Source organism: Meriones unguiculatus, chromosome 1 (genome assembly GCF_030254825.1).
Source record: "Meriones unguiculatus strain TT.TT164.6M chromosome 1, Bangor_MerUng_6.1, whole genome shotgun sequence".
NCBI classification, from domain to species: domain Eukaryota; kingdom Metazoa; phylum Chordata; class Mammalia; order Rodentia; family Muridae; genus Meriones; species Meriones unguiculatus.
In genome coordinates, this window is record NC_083349.1 from 124,768,121 (window position 1) to 124,794,797 (window position 26,677).

At 41.3% G+C, this 26,677-nt stretch overlaps 1 long non-coding RNA gene across 1 annotated transcript in view; it reads left to right on the forward strand.

The window, feature by feature from the left end:
- LOC132649874 (uncharacterized) overlaps positions 1–25,877 on the forward strand; it is a 241,329-nt gene extending 215,452 nt beyond the window's left edge. Inside the window, exons 2-4 of the long non-coding RNA XR_009588377.1 lie at positions 1,182–1,341; positions 19,016–19,258; positions 25,157–25,877. This is a non-coding gene — a long non-coding RNA (uncharacterized LOC132649874). The remainder of the gene's footprint in view (positions 1–1,181; positions 1,342–19,015; positions 19,259–25,156) is intronic.
- The last annotated feature ends 800 nt before the right edge of the window (positions 25,878–26,677 follow it).

Sequence of the window (26,677 nt, forward strand, 5' to 3'; positions counted from 1 at the left end):
GTCCAGTGAAGGCTGTCTGGTTGCAAACCTTACATAAGGAACAACGTGGATGCAGGTGAAGGTTTGTTTTCATTGGTGAAGGCTTGCTTTCCCTGTTTACAGGGAAAAGTTTGTTGCCCTTGCATTGATTTTCTTAATATTGTAACACCAGTTAGCTCCAACTTCAACATTGGGCCCTCAGGAATCTCTGAGGAAGAAATGAAACTAAGGGAGAAAGAAAGGGATGTGGATAGAACTATGGTTTACATATTAGATGTATATGTAGAAGAGAGCAACTAATCTGATGTAACTGATGTGATTTTGGTACATCTATAAGAAATCTGTAAAAATAAAACTGAGCTATAGGAGTTATCACCTTCATCCTGAAGAAGGAAAACAACTGATACAATGCTGAAGACAATTTTAAGAATTCCTTGGGTATAAGGAGTTATAAAGGTACCAGAAGCCAAAAGGGCATCTAGTCTACTTCACAGATAAGCAAACGATTATCTATCCCTATTGTGCTCATAAACATAGAGAAATTGCACTGATGTTGAGAGTTATGTACTTTATACTAGTTGGTTTCTCTATTTGCTTCTTTGCTTCATTCCCCCTTAATTAAACAACTCCTTCCATTATTTTACAGGATCACAGCAATCTAAGTTAATAATGGTGATTATGTTCACAGAGATGATTAAGACTGTTAACCATCCAATGGATGGATTAGACATGGAAGCCAACAAGGTCACACATGTGGCTGCCAGATCAGGGTAAATGATGAAGCAGTAGTTGTATTACTTGGGCCAGAAAAGATGTCATGTGAATAAGACTCTGTCTTAATGATAAAATATTTGACAGAAGCAACTTAAGAAAGTACTGAACATCAGTACTACATGGAGACATGCACAAAATAGCATGGGACTTTGGTGGAATTGGGTGAGCACACAGTGGCCCCCATGCCTGAACACTGCCAGCTGTCACACCTGGCCTTATAAGTGGTGTCCTTTCCTCATAGAGGCAAAGGAGCCATGGTTCCTGGGAACTAATGAGGAAATTATTTCTACATTTTTACCACATAAACAACTTGTGCCTTTAATGATTAGACTCATTTAAGTGTAACAAAATATAATGAATAATGACAGATGGCACTAGCCTTTCCTAATTCCTATTTGGAGCTCATCTCATCTTCTCTTTATATGTAGGCCTTTTTTTCCCCTTTACTCTTCTTCTTAAAAGAGGAGGAAGGCCACACTAGCAACTAGAAACCTATGAAGTCTGGGATCACCAGTACCCTCAGCATCTGCACAGCCTACCACCAACCACTTCTCTCGCTGTCACCACATCCCAGACCGCAACTCCAAGGTAAGTCTCCTCTATCAGAAGAATCCAGAACCCCAGGTAAGCCCCCTACCAGGGGATCACCAATACTCCTTGAGCACCTTCCCAGCCTACTTCCAACAGCCCCTCCTCTCCTCATTACTATATCCCAGCCCACACTTCCTGTGGAATTCCCCTAGCTTATCAGAGGCCAAATCAGCACCTATACCTCCCACAGAAGCGCTCTACTCCACCAGAGACCAAGCTGACACCCAGAATGCCAGGTAAGCCCCTGCTCTCAGACCACTAATACTCCCCCAGAGCCTGCCCAGCCTACCCCCAACAGCCCTTCTTCTCCTTGTTACTATATCCCAGCCCACACCTCCAGAGGAAGCCTCCCTGTTCCACCAAAGACCTCACTGGCACTTAGAACCCCAGGTAGCCTGCTCAATAGCAGAGTACTCCCAATATCTCAGTGCTTGCCTAACCAACCCACAACCAACCCACCTTTCCTTGTCACCATATCCCAGCTTCTAACTCCTGTGGGACTCCCAGGCTAGAACAGAATCCATGTTGGATTCTGGCTAGAAACCTCCTGTTTGATAAGAGGCCATTTCAAATATCAGGAGTCCAGTCATCAACTCAAGTGGAGACTATTTAGTCAACCACAGGCCACTCTGGTCAGAAGACCAGAGAGGAAACAGAAACCAAGGGACAAAACAGTCTATCAAAGACAAACTCAGAAATCGGCACCTAGACCTATAATCACTCCAAACCCAAATGCCTAGATGCCAGAGTAAGAACACAATCAAGAATAGCCAGGGAAATGTGTCAGTCTCTACCAGAGCCCAGCTATCCAACTGGAGCAAGCCCTGAATATTCCAATGCAGATGAAACAGAAGAACATGACCTTAAAACCAACTTTATGAAGATGATAGAGGTCCTTAAAAAGCATGAATAAATCCCTTAAAGAAGGCCAGGGAAACACCAACAATCAGAGAAAACGAATAAATCTTTTAAAGAAAGCCAAGAAGAAAACAGTTGAAGGAAACAAATAAAACTCAAGACCTGAAAATGGAAAAGAAACAATAAAGAAAGATAACAGGAAAAAATAAGTCTAACTCAAAGAGGCTAACTACACCCACAAAACCACAGTCAATAAATAGTCTTACAGCAGAAAAAAAAAAAAAAACAAAGAAGAAAAAACGTGTGCATATGCCCACAGATGCATACACACGTGCACATACTCTACCACCACCAAACAACAAATAACAGGAATTTAATATTGGTCATCGATATTGTTCAATATCAATTAATTCAATCTCCCAATAAAAAGACACAGGTTAACAGAATGGATAAAAAAAAATGAAAGCAGGATTGATCTTTCTACTGTATCTTTGGAAATCCATATGGTGGTTACTCAGAAAACTGGGAATCAATTTACTTGAATACTCAGCTATACCACTCTTGGACATATATGTCCAAAGGAAACCCCATCCTATCACATGAACACTTGCTCAACTATGTTTATAGCTGCTTTACTCATAATAGCCAGAAACTGGAAACAAACTACATATTCCTTAACCAAAGAATGAACAAATAAAATGTGGTACATTACACAACCGAATACTACTTAGCTGTTAAAAACAATGATATCATAAAATTTGCAGACAAATGGAACTAGAAAAAACTATTCTGTGTGAAGTAACCCAGACCCAGAAAGACAAATACAGTATGATGAGTGGATATTAGTTATAATAGAAAGGACGATCATGCTACATTTCACAGACCCAGAGAGGCCAAGTAACAAGGAAAGCGTAAGGATCTTCCTGGGAAGGGAAAATAGAATAGATTTTGCAGGTGGACTGCAAGCAGGTGGTGTGGGGAATAGGAGGGTTCAGGTGGAGCTGGTGGAGAGAAAGAATACTGGGAGAGACATCTGGAATTAGGAGTATTTGGGGGACAATGTAGAAACCCGGGGCAATGGAAACTCTCTGGTATCTAAGAGAGTGACCCTGACGATGTTTTCTAGTAATAGGAATCATGGAGCCCAAACTGGCCATCTTCTTTGATCAGGCAAGGCTCCAAGCAGTGAGATTGGGGCTTCAACCCAGCTACAAAACCCTAGACCTACAATATATCCTTTCTGCAAGATGTGCTGGGATAATGGTGGCTCAGCACTTTTTGGAGTTGCCAACCAATAACTGATCCAACCTGAGGCCCACACCAGTGCATGGATGGCCAGGAACAAGATGATGATCAGCTCAGAGACCCAGGATAGAATCAAATACAGCTGGCAAAAAAAAGTAATTTCTAATAATATTCTGCTATACCCATAGATTGATGCCTAACCCGATTGTCATCAGAGGGCATCATCCAGCAACTAAGAGGAGTAGGTGCAGAAACCCACAGCCAAACATTAAGCGAAGTCAGGGGAACCCTGAAGGGGGGGAGGGGAGAGTTCTAGAAGACACAGGGGTCAAGGACAGCATAAGACTATAGCCCACGGAATCAACTAAGCATGGCTTATAGAGGATGGACCTGAGCTAGCTCCTCTGCATGTTCTTTTTGTTTGTATAGTTTTGTGTTCTTGTGGGGCTCCTAAAAGTCTTGATGGGGGCACCTCTAACTCTTTTGCCTACCCTTGGGAACTTTTTTCTCTTACTGGGTTATTTTATTCAGCCTTCCTATGAGGGTTTGCGGCTAGTCTTATTGTAATTTATTATGCTATGTTCGGTTGCTATTCCCAGGAGGCCTGTCTTCTTCTCCTTCTGGAAGTGGAAGAAGAGTAGATCGAGGGAAGGAGAGAGGGGAGTGGGAAAAGTGTACATAGGGCAGACTGTAGTTGGGATATAATAAGAATAAAAAAATTAAGAAAAATGGAAAAAGAGGAACAAATTTCATCTATCCTAAGATGCGGTATCACCTGGCTATCTCTGTATCACCTAGTTGTTTATGGTGATTTTAATGTAGCGTTGAAATGCCAACATGTTTTAATAATACAGCTTATACCTTCTGCTGCTTCAAAAACATCACATTATTCAGTATTTTCAAAGGCAAAGGGATATAGCTTTTATATAATTTATGTGTCTGTGTGGTATGTTATTAATGTGTGAACTTTATATAGTATAATTTCAAAGTAATTTTCCATAAAACTGTTATCAGTATTATCTTATAAATTCCAGATAATTTAGTTCAATATTCACTTAACCAAATTACCCCACTAATAACATGTTCATTTGTAAATAATGGCTCAGACTGACATCACAAATTTTTGGTGAAAGTTGAGCTTTCTAGATGCATTGAAATATTGCTGCATGATTTAAGATGAAGGGCCATTTCTATTGTCATAAATAAGTTTGCTTTTCCTGCTTTGATTAAAATGTATGCACTGGAAAGATTTTGGACAAAATCTACTTACACTATTTTAAAAGATAAAACACTAATTATATTTTCATTCTGGGAAGCCACCAGTGCTGGGGGATTCATGAGAATGAGTAATGGATTAGTGTTACGATAACCTAGCATTGTGTACTGGCTTGGAGTCTGGTAGCAGCTCTGTGGCCTTGGAAATATTTGCTACTTCAAATCCCCAGTCTGATGGTGGATTATGGGAAGATAATAGGATTAAGCTGGCTCACAGAGTCTTCTTGGAACATCATTCCAGAATCCCTGATCTACTTAAGTACTTAATTATGTATTATCCTATGTTGCCTGTGTTTGAGGTCTATATAACCTATCTTTACAAATGTATTAGTAAGTCATCCAGCTCATGGCATAGACTATCCATTCACTCATTTTCAAAGTGCTGAAGTCCTTGTAGAAGAGGAAGTGCCATGCCTATGGAATCTGCAGGGCATACGCTCAGGCTATAGATCTACCACTTACTATTTCTATGTCCTTGAGAATTAAGAGTATATAGTGAGTTGAGTGTGCCAAGGCCTGAATTTGCATTTCTTCCTCTGAAGGTGGCAACAATAACATTTCATTTCATAAAACTATAGTGAAGAGATTCAGAGACGGTATGTCACAGTTCCAGGCTCACAGGGAACTTCAGGAAAGGCATCTAATGCCCTCACATGGGAGACACTGGGCAAAGACGGATCTTACTGAAGCTCTTCTTTTTCCTTCCACAACTATCTTGACATAGGATATGACACATTTGTATATAGCTAATAACTATAAATGATATATGTCTCCACTGTGGTGCAAGAAATGTACTAGCTAAATATCTTGCCGTTAGCACTGGAAACTGTACCCCCATTTCATCAGGAACTGAGTCTAATATGGAAGAAGGGAATTCAAGCATTGAGCCTGCTGTTGCCCTATATTCACAGCAGGCAGATGGATACCATGAACGTCTCTGCACAGACCTACCTGGATGCAGAAAACATGGGCTGTGGCTGAGCTAACGTTTCAGAACAAAGTGCTTAGCTCTCTGAGGTTGGCACGCCCAACACGGACCTTGAAGCCAGGGCAGAGACAGGTGTCCTTAGTGGTCAAGAGCAATGATGTTAATGTGCTGATTCTCTTTGGTGAGTGTGAATGATCTGGACCCTGCAAGTCTATGGGATGAGAAATATGGAATAATGAGACAAAGGCTCTCCTCTTCAGGGCTGCAATGAAACTTGCCAGCATCTTCAAACAAGGAGTGAAATCTGGGAATGATGCACACTTTACTAAAGCTGCTTCCAGGATGAAGGATGTCATGGCATGGGAGAATGAGGTGGAAGGTTGGAGTTCTGCCATCTAGAGACATGCTTCCATATGATAAGAAGTCTCCTTGGGACAAGAAGGACCTACCTCTCTGCTCTAATAGAGATTTCTTTTTAATGCAGCATTCAAATAGTGTCTAATTGCCAACCATGCTAAGAAGAAAATGAAATAAGACTCAACTTTCCCTCTGACTTCTAAAGCACTCAAACTTGCTGAGTCCTGAAGGTTTTCTGTGATCTTCCTTTCCTATTCCTTAGGATGCACTAAGTAGAGTCAGGTTCCTGGAAGGAGCAAAGTAATCCCCCAACCCACACTAAATATAGTTTTCCAAAAAATATCTGTGCTATCTTCTGCAGCATAGATATTCGTGCGAAGTATCCAAAAGTTGCCCACCATAAGGAAGATAACAAGGGTGTGAAGCAGCCTTAGGTACTGAGGTCCAAAGTCTCCACCCCTCCCTGTCTCCTCTAAACCAGGTTCTCGATTCTCAACACAAACCAGACCTTACTCCCGGGTCTGGAACATTTTCATTTGGATCTGAACAGTTATTTTTTTTTTTTAAATCTACATTTAGCAGTACCTCCCACCCCTGTGAAGCTTGCCAGAGCCAAAATGGAGTCACTTTAGCCATCACCAAAACATACAGCTTGCTGGCCTTATTTCTTAGTAAGTGGAGGGATATCCTGACTGTGTGCCTGATAACAAGAACTAGTCATAAAAGATACTTCTGTGACCACAGCCTTCCACAAGTTACCACAAGGCTATATAGAAAGTACTCATGTAAGGATGAGTCCTCCAGCAACCATATGTCCAAGCTTGGGCTGGCCCTATACTTGTTAGTTGTTCTTAAATACCTGCTATTACTCATGACCAGGATTATCACTTCAAAATATTTGACCCTTCACAGCTCCCTTCAGCCTCCTTGAATGCACTCATAATTGTCTGTGGCACATAGGTTCCCATTGGGATGTTCTAGGATTTCCAAACGAGCATATTCAGTTTTGGAGACTATCTTGGAAGGCTTTGCAAAGGAAAAAAAAATAATAAAGTGTCCAAAAATATGTCTGTAGAGTTGTTGGCTTTTGATGTTCAGGACAGTTCGCACAGTGGCATAATGTCTGCCTAGAATGCTTGAGGCATGTGTGAGTGGGGGTAAGTTAAGAAGTTATCAGATGTCTCTGTAAAAGCCACATTTGGTAAAACAAGTAATTTTAAGACTGGGGGGGGTTGTAATCCATAAAAACAACATTAATACAAAATGGAAGCAAACGATTTAGAACTAGGATATAGTTGTTTCTCACCAGTGTGTATTGAGAATGGAACAGATTGGGGACAGGGGATGAATGAATAAGACCGACATGCCTGAAGCAGCTGGAGAACTGGGTCATTAAGTTAGGAAAAAAGAGATGAAGGTTGCCTCCCTCAGAGGATTTCCGTATTCTCAATCAGGAAGCTTTTCTGTGTCATAGAGAGGGCACTGTACTCAGAAGCAGAAGGCAAAGAAGAACAGCACCAGACTGGGCACGCTGTGAAGACCCAGAACCCCACTAAGGGCTGAAACAAGAATCTCACAGTTCTGCTCAGCAGGAGAGAGGCCTCATGAAAGTGGATATAAGACTAAAAGTTCTCTAAAACTTTGCAAAACCCCTAATTCTCTCCCCATGTTCCATCTGGAGCGTGATGGCAGTAATGTCCTAGGAATGCTGAGCAGTCACACACAAATGCATCAGTTTCTAAAGCCTGGAGACCAGTCACACGAAGTCACGCAACCAGGCAATACAATTAACTGTGTGCAGTGGACAGCAGCCTGACTGCCAAGCTTTACAAGCGCGCATATATATATATATATATATATATATATATATATATGAACATTTTTCATTACCCAGGATGCTAGTTGCTGAGCTAGGACTCTTTGAGGTGTTGAGTGTTCCAGCATTGTCAAATGCAATCACTGTTCAGCCCTGGAGCAAGGTTGCAAGAGATTGTCTAAGTGTTGGCTGCTGAGAGACGCTCAGCTAGGACATAAGCTCCAGGCTACGTTTTTAGAATGTGACATAGTTGTATGCATTGTGGTCTAGGAATGCTGCATAGCACTGGAATATGGAGTTTTATTTCGGGGCTGCATTTTCCACTTTTGTTAAGAATGTATTCCGACAAAAGAACTGTAAGCAATAACTCCAAGGATCATTAAAACTATTGTACAGAAAAGAGTTTACTCGAATGTCACCCCCCATCCGACTGTCAGATACACGGCAGAACAGTACTACAAACTACCAACTTTTAGGAACCATTTCACCACAGTATTCTCCTAGACTGTAGAAACTATAAAATATTTAGACAAGACACAGAGTTTTTAAACTCATTAATTTTTATAGTCCCATGTCTGGGGTCTCATAACCAACTTGTGAGAGTCAGTAGAAGTGGGACAATTAAGGGACTATCTAATCCTCAAAGCTAAAAATTGTCAAAATAAAATAAACCTAGGAACTTAGACTCCAAATATAGTGTTCTATTTGTGATAAAATATCCTTCCTTTATAATAAAAATTCCTCAGCTTTTTGTAACCCAATTATATAAGTAATTTCATTCGATGCAAACTGCTTAATAGATTATTAATACAGATTAGAAGTTATCAGCTTGGATTTTAAAAACAAACCATGAGCTTTTAACAATGGACCCTGAGTATGAGGCTCATTCCTGCCACTCTGCATGCAGAAAGCTGGAAGAGACAGAGCTTCCAGGGTTAAAATCCCTCCCTGCTCATTGCTCATGTGATGAAGCCGTGTGTTTACCGGTTCTATATGGTCTGGGCTTCAGCTTCCCCCATCTTGTCTCACTGTAGAGCATGCTTATGGATCTTCCCTTGTCTGCACCCCATCACCCCATCTACGCTAATACTCTTTTGCCTTTCCTATCCCTGACATAGCTCTTGCTCTTTCCTTTGAAAGAAAGACACTTTCTCCCTCCTCCTCACTTTGTTAGACCCCATTCAGTCTTCACAGCTCAGCTCTACATGGATTTCCTCAGGGATGTTGTCTTTGTTTAGCCCATGGCTAGGGATGCTCACAAAGTTCCCAAGCTCTCTACTTTTTATGGTAGTTCATGGTTTCAGTTCTCCAAGACCATATTCTACTCGACTACAAGACAATAAGCTGTCTCCTTTGCTAAACTGAAGCCATAAAAGAGAACTGTGTCTAAATGGCTCAGCTGTCATCGTGCCCAGCACATTGATAGATGTTTAATAAAATATGTTTGAATAGATGACAGGTGCTACATCATAAGACATGTCTTATTTCTTTATAAGAATCAGCACAATAGGTTACAAATAACCACGAATGACAAAGGGCAGGTGTGCTCTTACACCTTGACTCTGGTTACCTTGGAGTATAACTGTAGGTGAGTGGCTTCACAGCCCATCTCAAGTTCCATGAATGTGACAAAATGGATACTTTCTAATTGACTTTTCTCTACTCAAGAATTCTCTTATCCTCCACAGAATGAACTTGAAACAGGAGATTTTTTCAGTAGGGATAGACTGAACTGAAAAGTCAGACATTTTAGGGACTTCTGAATGCAACCATATTTTCAGTCAATGCACCATGAAAGCTTCACTGACAGGTAATAAAAACCTAAATTCTAATATATCTTAGAACTGGGTAATGTACATTAAAAGAGTCCATATCCCTGCCAAATAGCTGGCCTTCAATTCACCTCGATTCTGCTTGTCCTGATCTCTGGAAAAACTGATATTCATGTGAATCAAGGCAGAGCAGGTGCTTCTTAACTGCATGGCCAGTCTCTTTGATTACTACGTTTGTTGTGGTCAAAAGCCTTATTGCAGATCTAAGCCACTGCCATCTACATCTGTGTCTTTCCATGCTGGGGCAAATATGCTTATTGTTGCTTCCAAGCAAGTATTCTCTGTCACACACAGCCCTTGACCCCTATAAATATGCCTAATGTGACAAAGGTGTTGAATCCTAACTTCATTGCATAGATTAATTTAAACCCACATAACCACATATAGCCAGTGGCCATGACATTGCTAAGTACAATGATGCAACACACTAATAAAGTCTTGGGCACATAGAAAAGCCATGGGGACTGCTGATATCCAGTCATGCAGGTGACGAAAATGACATTCCTAAACTTGCCCATCCCTCTAGCCCTCTGTTTACTTGCCTTTACCCTAGGAATACAGGTGGTGAGATGGAAGGTGTTTCTATTGGAGTGGAAGCTCTGGGTCTCTGGTAGTCTTAAGTACAGGGTACGTTTATTTACTCTCTCCTGTTTGTACCATTCAGCAATACTTGGGTGCCAGTGCCTCCTTTGTGGAGTTCAAGGAGATCCCTGAATGTCCAGAGGAGACAGTTAGTACTAAGAGTGTGTCCATCTGCTTCCCAGTGATATTTCTTCAGTGGGCTACTCTGTGTCTCTTGAGAATGTGTTTTAACTTTAGGTGTGTCGGCTTTCCTTGTTACTGTAAGTTGGGAAGTAAAGTGGTAACAGTTGAAAGACACTCTTTACAGAGATTACATGGGTTCGTGAAGCCAGTTCTAAAAATTCAATAGTAAATAAAAGCAGCAGACACATACCACACTATATAAGCACATCTTACCTACACTCTACACCACCCAGGCTGTACCATCCACACCTCTATTCACAAAAGGTGAAGGGGGTGGAAAGAGGGCAAGGGAAGGAGGGGGAAGGGAGGGAGGGGGAAGAAGAGAAAGGGAGGGGAAGAGGAAAGTAGGGAGAGAGACAAGGTAGCTGAGCCCTGCAACACAATACTCCAAGAGGCCAGCAACTGCAGCAAAACCCAGGTGATGTCAGTGGAACTCTGGACCATATCAAAAGAGGACAAATGAAGGCTGGATGAGGCATGAAAGATTGAGATCATAACAGATTCAGAGAGAAGGGAGATTGGGGTTTTGGTTTGCTGGGTAAGCGTGTTGTAGTGTCATATTGTCTCCCTTGTCTGCTTTCATTTTTGTTGTCCGCAATTTTGTGTTTTATCCAAAATTATTGCCAAGACCAACATTAAAGAGCTTTCTCTCTCTATATATATATTTTTTTACTCAGGAATTTTAGGGCTTTAGTTTAAGTCTTTACTCCATGTTTAGTTCATCTTTATATGCATATAAAATAAATGTCTTATTGGAGAGACTATCCTTTCCATGTTTGTATTCTTGGTGTCTTTGTCAAATTTTGGTTACATGCATATATATATATGTATGTATGTATGCTTTCTAGTCTGTTCCATTGGTCTGTGTGTCTATTTTCATGCCAACCATATTGTATGACTGGCATGTCTATTCATTTACATTGAGATTGAGAAGTGTGATACTTCCGGTATTGCGTTTTTCTTTACTGTAGTAGCTACTGTGGGTGCATGCCCATTGTAGAAATGAAAACTTCCTTTCTATTTCTGTGAAGAATGGCACTGGGATTTTGACTGGATTGAATTTATACATATATTTTTGAGCAGTGCAGGCATTCTAACAATGATTATTCCTCTGATCAGTGAACGCAAGATGCCTTCCCATCTACTTTATCTGTATTTTCCTCAGTTTCTTTCATCAGTGTCTTTTAGTTTTCAGTGTACAAACCTTTCACTACCTTGTTCAGATTTACTGAGTGCTGACATAAGTAAGCACATTTTTCTCTTTCAGTAGTTAATTCTTAGCATACAGATATGCAACTGATATTACAGATTGACTGTGAATGCCACACATTTGTTGAACTTCTTAGTTCTATAAGGCTTTGATGTGGTCTTAGAGTCTTCTCTATAATTTTACTTCTTTATTTCTAGTTTCAGTGTTCTCTTCTCACTCTTGTCAACCTGAGCTTTATATGGGTCAGGTGTGGTGACAGGGAACACCCTTGTCTTGTATTCAAACTTACAAGGGAAATGTTCAGCTTTTTACTACTTTTAAGTATGACATTAGCCAGAGGTTTACTATATAACATTTGATTTTGTTGAGATACATTCTATATATTCTACATCTAATGGACTGAGAGATTTTAAATGAACAAAACCATGTTGAATTTATTCACATGCTTTTTCTGTGTCTGTGGAGGTGATAATGTGGATTTTTATCTTTCACTGTATTAATTTGTATTTTATATTCATTGACTTATATATGTTAAACCATTATGCATTCCAGAGATAAACTCCAGTTAATAAACCTCAGTACAAGTGTTAAATTCAGTTTGTTCGTAGTGTTTCCTCAAGTATTTTTTTTTTTTATGACTGCTCATCAAGTATATCAGCTTTATTGTTTTTCTCCAACTTTGATGTCAGGGTAACACTGCCTTCAAAAACAGAATTAGAACATTTTCCCCACCTTACTTCACTGTCACTGAATTTTTTATATTAGCGAATAATGAAGAGTGATCACTTGATTTTTCAGTTTTCTCAGCCAGGCTTCCTTCAAACATAGCATATTTATATAATAGGCCTGTAGTTTATAGACAAAAAGGTTTTAATGGTTTCACAGATTCAATCTTCCCATATATGGCTATCACATCTATCTATATTCATCTTTTATACTACATATAAACTTCCATAAAGTTTATAGGTTTGAAGAACATGTATTTGTTATCTGGTTCTATGAGCCAGGAGGCTGGCCATAGCTTAGTTGGGGCCTGTGTTCTGGTTCTAGGAGGCCTCAGTCAAAGTGACATCTGTGCTACATAGGCACCAGAGGCAGGAGGATTGAGGGGCCTGCTCCTGAGCTCTTCCAGGTGACTGGATGACAGCAACTCCTTGTAGTCGCAGAAACAAAATTTCCATTGTTCCTTTGCCTGTTGGGTAAGCCTGCCCTAAGCTCAGAAGCCCTGTTGCAGTTCTGAATGGTTTTCTCTATAGATAGGCTTTTTCACAATGTGGTCACTTCCTACATCAAGATGCAAGAAAGGCAAGTCTTCCATGTACCCTAGAGAAAGGGAGGGAGGAAGTGAGAGGGTTGGGGAGAAAGAGGGAGAGAGGCAGAGAGAAAGAATGCCACACTTTCTTGTACATGCATGGTTGTGTTACACATAACATCCCATTACCCCTGATATAGAAAATGAGATCACAGAGAATATTGAATAGCAAGATATGGGCCCTTCCAGCATATTTAAATTATTTCTCTGAAATTCTTTTGGCATAATCCATTAAAATGCCATTACTAGGGGTTTCCATGTTGGCTTTCCTGTGGGTCTACTAATGGAAAATTAGTAACTACCAACACAAAGCCTAGATACCCTGAAAGAGAAGTCCCAATGTGTGCCCCCCAACAAGCCCAAATAGAAAGTTGTGCTTCCAATATCCATGCTGTCACATGAGTGAAAGTGTGCTGAAATCAGGATTTGTTGATGTTGATTTTGTTGTCACACTCTGTTAGCATTGAACAGGATGTGCTGGACATTGACTTCTAGTGCCTTGGTCATGGGTGCATATCCCATCTCCAGAATGAAAGTGACCTCTCCTCCTCTCCTCCTCCCCTTCTCTCTTTGAGCAGTATCTGTGCCTCATTCAGAGCTGCTGCCATTCATGTGTCATCTGTCTTGAGTGTTTTGCATGTCTGCCTTGTCATTTGTACTAGAGTGAAATTTCAAGAGTTGAAAGAAGAAGGTTGTGTTACCCCCTGGCATCCCAGTACACCCAGCACAGAAAGAATTTCTTTGCTAATGTCCATGACTAAAGGGTGAGGGCTGAGAATATGGCTCAGGGGAACAGCACTTGCCTTGTAAGTGTGAAGTATTGGGCTCAATTCCCACTACCATCAGAAGTAGAGGGGGGTGAGGCTGGGAGAAATCAATGACTGATTAAATAATGCAAAGGAAATGAAAACTTTTCAAGGATATGTGTTTAGTTTTTTTTTGATCATTTTATATTTACCATATGCAAAATAGGTTTGATCAAAGAAGAATCAACATCAAGTCAATAACGGATCTCACAGCATTCAGTACGCTATGCAGCCCCTGAACTAATGTGTGAATTAAGAGACTGTTATATCTAAGCCCAAAGTAAGCAGTTGGTAAGCAAATGCCACACTGTACGTAGGAACTCAATCAGTGAAATCCCTCGGCTTTGCAAAAATCCACTGCATTGAGAAAAATGAATACAGATTAAGAAGAACCAGCACACCTGTGTCAACATCAGGACCTCCTCCACATCCATCCATTCACCAGTTCTGGAAGTGTGTCCCCAGGCTGGACCATGTGCTTACCCTCCCTAAATGTGCAGACACTTTTGTGAAGATAATAGTGATGATATACTTTGGAGAATCATCTTTCTGCTTAGGCTCAGCTCTCTCTAAAGTTTCTACGTGATGATCCTAACTCCAAATGTTTGGAGATAGGCTCTTTACAGAGGTAATTAATGCAAAACAGTGCAATTAGAGTAGGCTTTGATGCAATAAGATTGGTGTCCTTAAATAAAGAGGATACTGCTACACAGAAACATACAAAGAGAAGGCAACATGAAGGTCACACAAAGATGTACATAAGTCAAGAAATGATGTCTGAGAGAGACTGTCCTTCATGGCCTTCAGAAGAACCTCCCAACTCCTTGGTTTCCCACATCTGGGAATGTGATGTGAATCTGGGAATTTCTCAGAATGCAAGAAAATGTGTTTCTCTTATCTTGATCCACCAAAGCACAGTGCTTCAGAATTCTGGCAAATGAACACTTGTCCCTCACAAATACTGAAGCTGAAAAGGGTCTGGACATCTACCTTTTAGAATCGACCTGCTGTGGTATACATCTGAAATGTCCCCAGTCTCACACTTTGAAGATTGATCTTTTTATCAGTATCCAGAGGTATTGATCCTGTGAGGCCTGAACTGGCTTTTAGGAGGGGGTCCTGGATGGAGTAGGTCTTTAATCCCCTTAAAGATTATGTGTTTTTATGTTCTCCTTCTCTGTCTCCTCACTTTTTTAATATGAGCAGCTTTCTTCTGCTAGCCTTCCCTACATGATGCCCACCTCACAAAGACATTAGTGGAACCAGCAACCACAGATGGAAACTTCCTAAAGCATGAGCCTGACTAAATCTTTGGCCCTTTAAGTTGTTTGTCTTGGGCATTTTGTCCCAGTCACAAAGGCTGACTAACACATCTGAGATTTCTCTTTTAAATTTTACTTGGTCCTATTCCCTCCTATTGCTCATCTTCACCTCCTCACCAATAAATGGAAATTTCATACTAACTTCATATCCTCAGTTGTGCCCAAGCATTGCTGAGGTTCTAAGTATCATCATTACCCCCTTTACTGCTTACATCTATCTATAGGTGGAAGAATCCAATTAATAAACCCATAGTAGACAGTATCTGATACTAACCTGTCTTGGAGGTTCATTGCTGTGTACCCCACTGTGTCTGGGAGGAGTCATAGGGTCCTTTCCATTCCATCAGTAGCCTCCCAGAGTCTGGTTCTCTGCTTCCTCATCTCTACTCTCTGTGCCAGTGGTCTAGCCTATAGCCATCACAAACTCTGCAATTCTGCAAAGCTCTGTCTCATCTTCCTTCCCTAACTGGCATCTGTTGTGCCTCAGTGCAAATACACCTGGCCTAGAAACCTCTCAGCCCATGGCCAAAGTCAGTGTCAGAGCAGTTGCCTCTAGAGAACTTTCTCTTACCACTTTGAGGCCAAATCAGTTCTTCCTCTTTGTACCCATGGCTTTAAAGCTCCCTCTGATTTGTCCTCTGAGCTGGTTTGTTGGCCTCTGCTGAGTCCTCCTTGGTTCCCACCATGCAAAGACAGAGACCCTGTATCTTGAACAGTACTGAAGGAGAATGATAGACAAATAGTTACAGAAAATGTCTTCTTCTTGTCCCCGGAATTGCACATCACATCTTTAGGCAGAGGCTATCACAACCCAAAGGAAAGTAATAGATTCACCAATGAAACTATCACTTAAGAATCCTAAATACTAGCAAAGGTAAAGCTGGACTCTTTCCAGGCCGGTGTTCATTGAGCTTTATCCCAAGCCTTTCAGGAAGTTAGAGTCTTACCTTACACTTTGGGCCAATGTTACCAGCTTCTTTGGTAGTTGACAAATATTTCTGAAAGAAAGCATAAAAATGAACATAAGAATGACTCACCAGTCATGGTGGTGCGTGCCTTTAATCTCAACACTCAGGAGGCAGAGGCAGCCAGATCTCTGAATTTGAGGCCATCCTACAGAGTGAGTTTCGAGACAAGCCAGGGCTACACAGAGAAATTCTGTCTTGGGTTGGGGTAGGAATGGGGGGATGAATCTTTCATTGATCTTTACAAAAAGTGACACCAAAGCATTTACATAATGGAATGAAAGCAAGGACGATTATTGGTCACTTTGAATGATCTAATAAATAAAGTAAACCAAAGAAAGCAGGGTGATTCAAAGTTAATATCCCCACTATATAAAAAGCACTTATTCATCAAAAACAAAACACTCAATTTTCTAAATGTGAAAATGACTAAGCACATTAACAGGAATGGGCAGGACATTTTATAGGAAGCCAAACTTCCCTGGTGGATAAAACAAGGGACTATTTTACCCAACAGCATGACAATTTTTAATGACAGTAGCCGGTGACAAGGATTTCCTTTCAAGAGAAAAACTCAGTGAATGAATATCAAGGACCTTCACAAAGACCAAGAACCCATAGAAATAATCCTGACTAAGTAGCAAGTCTAAATTTGATGTGGACAGAAGCACTGTCCAGGCTTTCTTCAGTGCAAACCAGGACACTGCCTAGTATAGCTGAGACTCAGCTCACTTGGAAGTGTCCAGGAACTGTAACCCACTTGGTGTAAATCGATGCCAAAGCACGTGCAGACTCGCTTAGCACAGAGTGCACACATGTGGCATAGCTTAGCATACAGTGGGCACTTAATATGCAACTCCTTTCCTTGCTGCCTGTCCTTGAAGACTCAAACAGCAAGTGCTCAGTGCCGAGTGACATCACGCTTTCTGACAAAGGCCTCTGAGCTTTATGGGACATTTGAATTGTCCATCAGCCACGCTGGGATTCATGCATTTAGAAGAGTGCTTGTAAAAAACTTCTCTTGTTAAGACCATTCACGAAAAGAGGTGGGGAAACTGAGGGAAAATACTCTTATCATGGCCATTTATGATCATAACCCGTGGTTAAAAAAATGGTGGATGATGTGTGCTCAGGGACGAGTCGTGTGGACAGGGCTATAGCTCAGTTGCTAGAGTGCAGGCATGCACAAAGCTCTGCTCTTATGACAAGCGGTACAGAGACAGGTGTCCTGTAGCACGCCTGTATTCCCAGCAGTGAGGAGATGGAGGCAGAAGAATCAAGTTCAAGGCTATGCTCTCTCATATACAGAGTCTGAAGCCAGTGTAAATTCCATGAGACTCTGCCCACCCCCAGAAAGAGAAATGATGATAAAAGATACAGCCTGTGTGTGTCTGTTCATATACATACTTTATATGTGTATATACCATATTAGAAATACACATGCATACAGATGAGCATTTATTATGTAGCGGTTACAAATAAATATATGGAGAGATAGATAAATATGAGGGAGAGAGGGGAATTGATCACTTAATGGAGAACTTATTACCCTAACAGGTAAGACCCTTAACATTATTCTGTAGCTGAAAATGTAGCTTATTGTAAATTATTAGTACTTGGATTCAGAAGCCTAGACACAGACAGACAGATAGACGGACAGACACATACACACACACACCTCATGACAAACACATGCAAAATACTTCATGGTTATATGCAATTGTTGTTAGTGCTTCTCATGTTTTGATATAATTCTGAAATGTTAGCACATGACTAGAAGTTGCCTAAAGTGTGGCTATAAAGATTATATCCCCAGTCAGACTCCCACACCCAGATTAACCTGGCTTTTGATTTCTCTGATTCTTAGCATCATGAAAAAAAAAGCATTAACATTTTAAAAACTCACCACAATACTGACTCAAAAAGTGGGGGCAGAAAAGCATGGTGACTTTGAGGTCAGTCTCTGCTCACAAGGAAATTCAAAAGGAATTTCACCTGAATCAAAGATGTGCACATAAAACTGATTGTTAGCTGGGAATTGATGCTTTGATCAGATGATCATTTAATGTCTCGGTGTTTAAACCTCACACAAATTACGGTTTTTCCCCACTTTACTGTGCATTCCTTTTAACCTTCTCCCCTCACATTCCTGTGTGAATAACTTCTAGAAAACGCCATTAGGAGGAAGGAACTTCTCTCCCCTGAACAGACGTGAACATAATCACAGCTGACTACCTAGTCCCAAATCCCCCCTGAAGCAGCCCGATTTGTACAGTGAGTAGAACAACAAACACGGCTTGGCTTCCTTCTTCCCCTTGAACCTGACCCAAGGTGCTCTGCTCTTCTCAGCTCTGCCTCAGTCTCTCTCCAAAAAGATTGTCCTTTCTGCTCCGTCCTGAGCCAGGTAAGCCCCATTCTGTCCCCAGCACGGAGGCCACCGAACAAGAGCTGGAGACAAACGTACCCAGCCCAGAGACAAACATGCCTTGCTCCAGCTTTGGCCCGCAGTAAACACACGCTCCGGCGTTGCTCCTCTGTAGATTCTGAGCAAGTTTCACGAGCCAGTATCTCACAAACATCTGCCTTCATTATAATTATATTTCTATTTCAGCCGCACCAAGCTATTTACAGAGGAGCCTGTTCATAAAGAGCTTTATAATTAAGCAAACAGAAATATCTTTTTATAGGATGCAGATCTAGGGGTGATAATCACACACAAAACACACAGCAACAGTTGCAAATAGAGTGTTTAACGCTAGTTATATAGTTAGTGATGTGCTCAATAAAGCCTGACATGCCTTTGTTCCTAAATACGAGAAAATATGGTCTTTGCTACACTGCAGTGTAAACTGTCTTCTCCTAGTTCCTCCCCAGCCCCCTAAGCAAAGGCCATATAATTCACGATAGGTTCTTAAAATGTATATGTGTATGTATGTGTTTTATATGACAAAGTTACAACATGCATTCTCTGGCTTTGTAGCATTTGAAATCTGCCTGGAATTTGGAGAAGAGAGCGGGCGAGCAGATTCTAAATATAAGCAAGGATGTATGGACGCACAGAATGTGACAGATCAAATTAGCAGAGTCGAATCAATGCGGTGGTATTCTGGAAGTAGCTGCTAGACAAAGGGAAGTGAAAAACACTAATGGCGGTGTCAGAAGAATTCCGTGTGCTCCAATCAAAAGCTACGAGGGCAGCCAGCCATTCGTCAGGAATGTCAGTGTAAGTTCGTGCACATTTCAATAACTCTTGCCAACTCTCCCCTTGTTCATGATACTCTGAAGCTTCTGTTTTCTGGCAACATTTGCTTTGTCATTTTGTAGGCTAGTTCGGCCATTCTGAAGTTATGTGTTGCTAGGGTCCCGATGGAAAGCAGACATTGTTAAGACTCTGCCTTCAGCCTCAGAGTTCATGCATGTTATCAGCCAGCACTTTATTCTCAAAGCAGTGACTACTGAGAGCACACACGATACATTATAAGTATTGGAGAAAGTGATTTGACCAATACACATAGGAAAGGCTGGGGAGATGGCTTAGTGGGTCTGAGTGCTTTCTTTGCAAATCTGAGGACCTGAGTTCAAATCCTCGGTCCTCACATAAAAAGCCAGCATAGCCAAAAAGCTGTTGGGCGACCCTGTGTCAAGATATCCAGGTCAGAGAATGATAAAGACAATGGACATTCTTCTGGCCACTGCATGTACAAGTCAACTGGTACCTGCACCTGCCTACTAACTTACATGTAACACACGCACACACATGCATACATACACACACAACAAAGGAATATGAGAAAATGTTCAGATATTATCAATTATCAATTGTTCAGATAGTATCAATTATCTTTCATCTGGTAAGCCCAACAAGATAGTTCCCCACTTAATAAGAAGAGAAGGAATGTGAAATGTAACTCCAGTTATATATAAAACATATGAAAAAAAGTCTAAAGTGGATTAATAAAACCTTTATCCCAGAAAAAGATTAATCATATTCTCTATTATTATCATAAATTTTGGAATGTCCTCAAATACCTAAGTGAAATAGTGTAATAATTTACCACACACACACACACACACACACACACACACACACACACACTGTGGCCACTCTACCTGTAATAAAGCAATCGTCTGAAGTTGGCAAAAATTTGGAAGAATGCCTAAGGTATGCTACTAAGGGTCAAGGCAAAAGGTAGATGGTGTAAAATCAATTGTGTACAGACAGAAGCATTAAAAGTGGGAAGAAACAGACCAGCCTGCCATAGCAGTTGAAGCAGGGAGGTGAGTTTAGATGAGTTTTTCTTCATTCTTAACTGGCTGATTTTTCTGAACCTTTTATGATAATTATCTCCTAAGTTAAGCTGCAACCAAAGGCTGCCTTATAACTATGGCCAACTTCAACAGCAACAGAAATTATAAAACTGGAAGGTTTTCATCCATGTTCAGAAGGCTTGAGTTATCTTTTCAGGCCGTGAATTAGAATCCAGGGACTAGCCAGGCAGGCGGCTGTCAAGTCACAGCAATGGCTGTGCTCCTTTTAAATCGTTTGACATTCATTTGATCTTTCCCTTTTAATGTTTTTATGTTGTAAAGTTGTAAGAGAAAACAGAGTGGATTGGGCAAATTTCCTTGCATGGCAGATGCCACCGGGTTACACAGACACAGGACTCTCAGGCTCGACACTCATGCTGGAGTCCCTACACTGAGTGTTCAGAGTCCGCCAAAATAGCTAGAACAGAGAAATTACTGAAGACAGACCGGCTGAAATTCAGACTGATCTGTTACTTGAATCAACCCTCTAGCTCTGGTGACAGGATTGTTAACACAAAACTCCTTTCATTTTCTCACCTTTGAAGAAGATACATGGATGGGGCAGAGTGCAAAAATACTCTATAAATCTGAGACTTTCCTGGCTTACTGTGTGTGCCAGGTAGATACCTGCTCATCTGCTTCCAATTTGATTGCGGTGCGGGGCACTAAGTAGTGGCGTGGGAGGATTAAAAAATGAAAGATTTAGAGCAAATGACGAGAAAGTAACAGAGAAAGAGGGAGGAGAGAAAGGGATATGAGAGAGAGACAGACAGACACAGAGAGAGAGAGAGAGAGAGAGAGAGAGAGAGAGAGAGAGAGAGATGTTGGTTGCATATACACACTAGTCAGGGAACAAATGACGAGCAGGGTCTTTCCCGACAGTGGCCCTGTTCCCCTTCGGGCACAAACACTGGCATGTCAGTGTTTCAGCTGTGGACCCCTTGCTGTGCCTGTCTGGTAGGTGGTATACACTGTGGTTGCTGGTGTGGTGGATTTTATAGGCTGATCGATGTTCATGTCCATGACCTTTCATGGCATTGTGAGCCTGGAGTGCTCACCCATTCTGGCCTGCTGGCTGCCCTTAGGCATCCCAGCTTTGCTCAAGTGTAGCCCTGGTTTGGTGTTCCACTTCTGGATTGGAAGCCAACATGGCTCTTTTTTTATTCCCCCCATTTCTAGGTTACTTCTCTTTGCTTGGGAGAAGTCCCATGAGAAGTCACTTCTTTGAAAAATAAAATACTCCCCCTGCCCCACTCATTATGTCAAAAAAGAAACGAGTCTGATTTGGCCAAGTGCCTTTCCCTACCACCCTGCTTCCCTTCTGCCATGGCCCTTTTATTAAGATCCCCTTCTCCCAGGCCTGTAATTAGCTGCATCCTGGTTGGACATGGTCTGTAAGCTGGCCAGCACTGTGGGTGTAGGGGTGTGCAGTCAGAGCAGGATCTGTGCTTCCTGAGACCCTGCCTGTGCCTGGTTCCAAACTCTGTTGTTGGGCCCTCAAAACCGGCTCCAATTTCAGAGCTCTGCATGCTCACTTTCGTGTCTGAGTCTATAAAGGATGTTACCCAACTTGTCCATGCTCAATGAAATTCCTGCTTCATGGCTGCCCACACACCCCATGCTGCCCCTTCCTAGGCTCCTCTCTCAAGTCCTTGGAACACTCTCTCTATGCAGCACTTGCTTCTCCTGTCCCACACCCTGCATGCTTTCTCTTCCTGGAACTGCCATGTTTATCCCCTCTTCTGCTCTGTCACTGTCCCCTCTGACCCTTTCTGGCTTCCCTATATGACAGAACTCTTGTTCTATACACTTGTTCTGAATGTTTTTCCTCTAATCATATCTGGAGTTTTCACTACCCAGAAAGCTTCACCTTTCTCTACTAGGTGAGTCAATATTTTTAAAATTGCATTTTCTGTCATCCATTCTGCCACTCCGGTCATAAAGTTGAGGCACTGACCCGCTTTCACTCTTCAGTCACCCTGGAAACTCAAACCCTCAAGTGTGAAATGCTTTCACTGCCCTCTCTAAACTGCTTCTTCCCCTATGTTTCTTTCTTTGGTCAATGATTCTGTCTTGCTATATGAGACAGATTAGAGGATGGATGGATGGATGGATGGATGGATGGATGGATGGACAGGTGGGTAGGTACGTAAGTAGGTAGGTAAATACAGACAAAATAGAATATTGATAGGTGATGAGTATATTGGTAAATGATAGATGATAGGTAGGTAGATAAATGATAGAAGATAGATAATAGCTACATGATAGGTACCTAGATAGCTAATAGGTAAACAGATACATGATAGACAATAGATAGATAGACGGATAGATGATAGAAAGGTATCCCTGTAACCTTTCTCCATCCAATCATTTAGTTGCACACATGGTCTGTTACACACAAAGGCAAATTCCTCTCATCTTTACCATTGGAAAGTACCTTTCCATAGGTATGTGTGGTTTCTATTGAATTTAGAGATCTGCTAGAAGCCTTAAACTGAAAACACACACACACACACACACACACACACACACACACACACACACACACACACACATTACATGGATGCAAGCCTCACCCAACAACTTGTTGTATTGGGATGATAAAGCCCTGCTGTTTTTCTGTCCAACACTGTGCTATTTGATGCCCACGTGGCACTGTTGCAGCAGTGCCCGGCACCGACTTTCTTATTCAAGTCAGTTAACAAAGATTTTTTTTTTCAGAACTGACTAAATGTGGTTAGAACCCTTGACCTAGGAATCATTTGCCTATACAGCTTACTAGATTTTTCCTCCTTGTCCACACAAAGTCATACATGATTGGAAAGTGGTCAGTCCACAGACTTTTGTCCATTAGTCATAGTTAAGTCATATTTCAACTATTTATAAAGTACTGATAAATCTACCAGCTCAAAAGAGAAGGATGTAGGAAGCCTTGAGAGTCAGCTGCCTTGGTCATGCTTCTATTCCATGACACCTTCCTCGGGAGTTGCCAGTTTCTTATTCATATACATCAACAGTATTTGTATGTGCTTCTAATAAAAGTATGTGAAGCTCTTTTAAATTGTTTTAATTTAAGATGAGGATGTTCTGTTAGCTATAACTGAGTGGAATTTTCCACTCATAAGATGATTAATGGTATCATATGATACTATTGTAATACATGCCTCCCATGTATTAGTTACTTTTCTTTTGCTGTGACAACACCACGATGAAGGCAACTTATGGAAGAGTTTATTTGGGCTTAAAATTCCAGAGGGATAAAAATCCATGATGGGAGAGTGGTGGCATGGTGGCCAGAACAGGAAGCTAAGAGCTTATATCCTGAACTGTAATTAGGAAGCAAAGAGAACACACAAACTGATGGAAGTCTTTAAGCCTCGAAAGCATATCTCTAGTGACACACCTCCTCTAACAAGGTGACACCTTTTGGGCTTCCTCAAACAGTACCTCCAACTGGGAACCAAGTATCCAGATGTCTTAGACTATGGGAGACTGCTCATTCAAACCACAGCACGCACGTCGTTAACTTTTTTGTACTGTAATATTCTCCACATTATTGCTTAAGGCTCTAGCTTGTTTTACCTATTTTATTCTATCTTTCTGTTCAGTCACTTTATAGCTAGTGGCTGGCTTCTCCCTCTTGTTCTCCCACTTTTGAGAAACACTTATGAACATTCTTGCCCAAGACACCTTAAGTAGTACTTAAGTAGATAAGTAGTGGAATTGCTGTATCAGCATAGCAGATGATATCTGAGGAAATGCCAGCTTGTTTTCCATGGGGATCACAAGAATGGCTTCTCCTACCACCAATTATAGGGGCTCTCCGGGCATCTCTATTACATGTTATTCTCAACCTTTAACTTATTGACATCTTAATAGGATAAAGCTCTGTCAGTGTGTTCTCTATTTGTATGTCAATAAACATACAAAGATCAAGTATTTGTTGGCTATGGAAGGTGTTCCTAATCTTAGGACCATTTTTTCTATTAGGCTTGACTCCCCCTGATTCAAAGAATTTTTAATGAATTCTTGTCTTGAGTCTATATCTCTTAAAAACCTCTAGTTCCATCAATAAAAATCCATTCCCCTTTTAATGCGTGAGTTTATCTGACCATGATGGGAGTTAAGGATAGTAGAAGGACTAATCATGGCTCTTCTGTGGCATAGGACTTTAATTAGTATCTATTCCCACTCGGTACATATTGAGCATTAGAATGTGTACTCTGTCTTGTTTACACCACTTTGTCTGTTTACACACACACAATATATACACATGCTCAAGCACACATACACTCAACACACTTTCCAAAACACCACACAGTGCAGTGCTCATCTTTTTCTGTTCCACTGACAGCCCCTGCTGCCTCTCATCAACACTCTGTGGGGAGTTTCAGGTGGAACTCTGATCTCTCACTGCAGCCCATGCAAGACTCCAGAATCCTATTGAAGAAAGACAAACTCCCTCAGCCATGTCCCAGAACCAGCTGACCCACCTCTCCTCCTGAGCATGTCCCTGGGGCATGAGTCATGGGGTGATTGCTCCCTTCTAACTTAACCCTTGACCCAATGACAAGCAATGAAATCATCTTCCCTGACTGAAGCTCAGGCTCTTCTGTAAAAATAAGGATAGTTCTAGTGACCAACTTACAACACATATGGTGAGTGGGAAGATTAAGTGAGAGAATGCTTTTTTAGGCATTTGGTATACTATCTACATCGTAGTGGCTGATAAATATGTACGGGTTTTTCATGGGCTTATGATTGTTTTATTAATGCTACACTGTGAACTAACTGTTCATCTTGCTTTCCACAGATCTCAGCCCAGGTTTCAGCTGGCCAGTCTCCCTTGGCAGCCTACACCCACAGCATACCCACTTGGGCAAATTGGGAGGCCAGTGTGCCGAGCCTCAGAGTTTGGAAGCACTTCGGCAACATGTCCCGTGTACCGTGCTTGGAAGTTCTTGATAAACACATCTCCCTCCCCGTGATTTGTGCGATGCCGGAGAGCAAGGGCGATTCTGTTAGTCATCTTTTTTTCCAGGATCACAGCCAGCCCCAGAACAGAACAGGTGTTCAGGAAATTTATGTTGTTTAACTGGCTTCCTCCTTTTTCTTTTTTATCCCTATTTCTTTTCTAACCCTCCTGAAATCTCACATTAAAAATTCCTGCACTTTCATTTTTATCTGCAACTCTTACTGAACCATCACTTGAGATATCCAGTCTAAAAACAGTATAGTTTAAAAAGCACAGCCCAAATAGTAATTTATGCCCATTTCTTATGCACAGTGTATCATGGATCTTGATTTTCTTTCTCCTTTTGCCCTGCAAGCCCCTCAGTATCAAACATCCTCATTTAGACATTATTAGTTCACACACAACTGAAACACAACAATCAGCTCTCCTATGCTCACAGGCTCAGTGCCTTTAGTCTTAGGGTCCCTCTTCCATTTCCCCACACCTCACCACCTTTTTCCCCCATTGTTCTGTTTCCCTATGTTACTGAAGGGATAGACCCCTAGAGAATTTCATTCTCCTCCTGACCCCTGGTGTTTTTCTAGAGAGAATGTCTCCAGTTGTGGTTTCTTTTCTCCTTTTGAAATTCCAGAGAGGAAGACTAGCAAAAGGAAAAGACCTCTTATGCTTCTGCTGTGGTCAGAGGTGGGGTGGGAAAGAGTATGTTATAACCTACGTGTATGCTTTGGCCATTGCTCTGTGGCTTTGCCACACATCTGACTATGTTCAAGGATAGACCATCTTCATAAATAGGAGCCATTCATAAACGTTCCTTTAACTCAGTGGTTCTTAACCTTCCTAACGCTGCAACTCTTTAATTCATTTCCTTATGTTGTGGTGGGTACCCCCTCAACTATAAAATTATGTTCATTGCTATTTTATAATTAATTTTTGTTACTGTTATGAATCATAATGTAAATATCTATGTTTTCCAATGGCCTCAGGCAACTCCTGTGGGAGGATAATCCTATCCCCAGGGACTCCATCCACAGGTTCAGAAGCACTACTTCAACTTTTTAGCGATTGCTTTTTCTACCACTCCCTTCTTGAACTGAGGCATGAGATCTTCCTGTGGCTTAGGAAAATCTCCAATTCAGCCATGTTGTCCCAAATGGCACAATCCCCTACATTTTTATGAGGTGGATAATTTTCCTATTATGTATATACATCACAATTCCTTCATCCATTCATCAACTGACAGACACTTGGGGTGTAACTATATACTGACTATATTGCTGCTAATATCATGGTGAGGGTGAGATGTGGGAGTCAGAGAGCTCCTCTAACTACTGACTTTGTTACCCTCAAATATATGATCAG